This window comes from Lacerta agilis, chromosome 4, assembly GCF_009819535.1.
Source record: "Lacerta agilis isolate rLacAgi1 chromosome 4, rLacAgi1.pri, whole genome shotgun sequence".
NCBI classification, from domain to species: domain Eukaryota; kingdom Metazoa; phylum Chordata; class Lepidosauria; order Squamata; family Lacertidae; genus Lacerta; species Lacerta agilis.
In genome coordinates, this window is record NC_046315.1 from 24,963,724 (window position 1) to 24,967,816 (window position 4,093).

Here is a 4,093-nt window from a genome sequence, read left to right on the forward strand (position 1 = left end):
CCCCCCCCCTCCGCACACACAGACACACTCCGGCTCCGCCCCTTGCTCTTTTGCGGAGCCGCGTCAGGGCGCAGATCCGCGCAGGCGCCGCACGCAAGACATCATGGGGGCTGTAGTTCGAAAAGGCGCAGCAAGGGTCTCCTCCTGCTCCACCACCCTCACGCGCCCCTCCCCTCACAAAAAGCGGCGGTGTGACGCAGAGCTTTTTTGCTTTGGCAGCTGCTTGTTGTTATAGCAGCCCCGCCTCCAGCAACTGTTGCTAAGGGAACGGGGAACTACCCGCTGCTGAAAAGGCAAGCTGGCCTATGGCGCTGCTGGAGGAGGGGGTTTCGCACGACTGGCTCGTGACTTGGCGCTTTCCCTTTCTCCTCGCACCCAAAGTGGTCCCCCCCCCCAATATGTATGCCAGCCCCCCCCCCCCAATACTGTACTTCAGTTTAATCCAGGTTTAAATAAATGTGTCGCCGGACTCTAGATGGAACTGGTTCTTGGGCTGTTATTTATAAAGGAGGGGAGATCGACGACTGCGGAAACCAAACTGAAAAGAAATGGAGCAAAGGTCATCATCACACGCACCGTAAGTACAAAGCAGTGGCAGGAACGAAACGTCACGCCGACATATCTTCGTGTACAGTATTTGCTTTTAGAAATGGCCCTTTTGGAGGGCACCTGAAGCTGCTGGATATTATTACACAGCTGTAAGCGCGCCAAGGATATATTTTATATGAATCCTAATTTTTGGTAAGTGACATAACGCCATTTGTATCCAATCTCTTCCTGTGCCATAAAATCAGCTCAAGTTTCAGGTGCAGGTAAGTCCGAGGCCAACAATTCTTCATCCTGAATATAGTATGTTCTACTTTTGGGTGTGGATCTAAAAATCAAGATCATCCAGGAAGTAGGGCAAATACTTGTTATTCAAAAATTAGTAATTATCGCCTCATTTAATAGATTTGAAGGTCCTGCACTCCTAGGTTTTGACTGCTTGCTGTGACTACTTAAAGAAAAAAGAAAAAACTGGCTGAACAAGGAAACTGTCAACAAAAGAAAGGGCCTTCAGTTGAGTATTCATAGCCATGAGAGCCATATATAATGAGCTGGATCCCACACCCAGGCTAAGGTATATGGAGAACAAAGTGTCCTTTCTTGACCTAGTAATAGTCCTTTCCATTTCCAACAGGAATCAGGCACCTTTGACTTTCCAGATCTTGTGGCCTCCAGTTTGATCAGCCACAGCCAGCATGGCCAATGGTCAGGGATGTTAAGTGTGATAGGTACTGAAAAGCAAATGAGCAGCAGAGGAAGTAGTAGGGGATGTGGATTTCTCCTTAACCAGGCACACCCCGGTTGGGAAAAACAGTGCATCTGGTGACATGGGAAAAGTGGCTTGGCTTTGGGTGTATTTTTCGATACCTGGATTATCCCTCGATAGGGAAGATCTGAATTTAATTCTGAAAAGGAGTGAGTGGTGGTGGAGACTGTTGTGCGGACAATGGTCAAAAACTTCAGGGACAAAGAGCATTAAACACACAGTAAATGCTGCTGTGAACAAGCCCAGAGTTGTAGCCCATCTGAAGGGACACAGGCTCCCCATACCTGATTTGCAGTTTTGTATTGTGCTTTTGTGTGCTCAAAGTACCTCACAGGTGAGGTAGATGAGCTTTATTCTTCTCATAGTGCAGGGTGCGGGGTAAGACTTGAATGACAGCGACTTCCCTTGGGTGGTGTTAAGGGATGGCTCAGAGCCAGACCCTAGCTCTCTTGCCCCTTTCCTCTCCCTTAAAAATAATTATTTACCTTTGCTTACAGGACAACAAGCTTCAGTCAGTGACAAGGTTGGGCATGGCAAACCCAAGACCAGCAGAGGGCCCACTGTCCTAACAGCGCTCCCATTTCAACAAAGTATCTGAGAAGGTCATATGTAGCCTAAGAGAAATCTCAGTTTGCATGCCCCATGTCTTTCAGGTTGGATGTCCCCACTGTGGGTGATCTGTCCAAGGAGGACTCCAAAATCCTGGAGCCAGGACTGAGTAGGAAAACAATATTCCTGGGGTTACACTAGATTGGTCTCAATTAGACAACTGGCCTGCGAGGGCAAGCTACAACATTTAAAACACAACATCAACATTAAAATACGATATTGCACATTATTACAAAAAAAGTTTAAAGCATCTTCAAATTGCAAAATTAAGGTGGATCCTAGAAATATACACCTCAAGTTTCAAAAGCCACGGTAAAGAAATGCATCTTCAGCATTCGCCAAAAGCTGTATAATGATGGTGCCAAACACACTATTCCAATCATTCTAATCTTCTGAGCTCCTTTTTCTATTCCAAAAGGCCTCTTTCTGATCTATACATTTTGTGACTGAGCTACAGCTCCACGCAGGACCCTCAATTATTGCTCTCCTCGAGCCTTGAGGGAGCAGGATTAAAATCTGCTCAAATGAGACTTGAATCTACGCCTCCTGTTCCTAGTTGCTTTGACACCCCCCCCCCCATTAGCTACAAAGCTTTGTGCACGGTTACCTGCTGTGCGCTTGCTGTTATCTTTTCCATCCGTCCCTCATGCATGTGCCTCTCTGCCTCTGGAAGTATTGGTCCTCCTCAGAGGGCAGTGGCGCTGTCAGGACAGGACATCGGGGCAGAGGTCCAGGGCCCTGTTCAGCCGAGCTGGAGGACTTCCAAATTCAGCACAGGGCTGGCTGATCACATTTTTAAGCAAGTGAACTGCTGTCTAAAGAGGAAGCTCCATTAAATCCAGAGTCACAAATAACCCAACTGCACCACTGCCAGAGAGACAGCAACGCAGGAGTGTGGTGTGTGCAGCATTATAGAAACAGCGTCTCCGCACAAAGGCACCGTTCCCATAGCAGGACTCAGAACCTTCTCTTGGGATGCCGTGGATTCTCCCTGCTGGCTGTAGTCTCTTCTCTACTCAGTGGTTGTTTGTTGCAAGCATACTGTACTTGGTGAAATCATGGTGGCCATTTGGCCACCGTTGGAAGCTGGTTGGTGCTGTCCATGCATGTATAACTCTATCATATACAGTAGAATCATAGGACTGTAGAATTGGAAGGGACCACGAGGATCATCTAATTCAACATCCTGCAATTTAGGAATCTTTCACCCAACATGGGGCTCGAACCCATGATCTTGAGATTAAGAATCTCATGCTCTACCAACTGAGCTATCTGGGGGCCTTAGCAACAGGCTGCAGAGTTTCCAGGGACACTGCATGAACACTTCCTATTATTGCTGCATTCGCTTTTGTTTTAACAGGTACTGTTTATTCTGCTGCCCAGAGAGCATAGGATCTTGACTATGCTATCCTAGCATTAGCCCTGCCAAAGCTGCACTTGCAAAACAGCACTATATGATCTGCCCATCTGACTTTTTACCACACAATGTAGTTTTTTTAACCAACGTGCATTAGAGTAGTCCTATTGAAGCCATTATTATTGGCCTCATTTCATAGGCACCAACTCTAAGGGGCTCAGATCCCAATAAAATATTTGAGGGGCAGTCGCCCCACATTGAGAACAATTGGGGCAGAGGAGGCCGAGAGTGAAGCTGAACATGGCACAGCTTCAGTGGCTGACGATTCCTCCTCCTCCTCCTCCTTGCCACGGAGAGGAAGGAGTGGCTGGTGGCGGCAGAAAGAGGAGGAGGTGGAGACTGAGTACCAGAGAGGAGGAGCCACCAGCCACTGAAGCCACACTGCCGCCATGTTTGGCTCCACTCCCTGGCTCCTCCCGGCATCCCTGTGTCACACACACGTAATGTGTGTGTCATCACCCCCCTCCCAATCTTCTCAGGTTGGCACCTCTGCTTCAATTAAAGTTTTACAGACACAGTTTTCTTCCCTTCAACAGTGGTGGAAAGTGCAGCATAGCTTTTTCTGCTCAGGCTTGGACAGTTTTCTTTTGGAGGAGTGTCCACTGTAGACTTACCTTATCCTTTGCGAGATAGAAAGTGACACACACTAAAAATTGAATCACACATATATTATATTGGAACTGGAGCAGCGATTTCCATATTCCTTCATACCCTTCCTACAACCCTGGCTGAATGAAAATCATTTACAAATTCTG

General features: G+C 47.5%; 1 non-coding gene across 1 annotated transcript; it reads right to left on the bottom strand.

Moving 5' to 3' along the window:
• Nucleotides 1-3,126: 3,126 nt before the first annotated feature.
• TRNAK-CUU lies at nt 3,127-3,199 on the bottom strand. Its single transcript has one exon. It is a non-coding gene; the product is annotated as a tRNA-Lys (tRNA).
• Between the last annotated feature and the right edge of the window lie 894 nt (nt 3,200-4,093).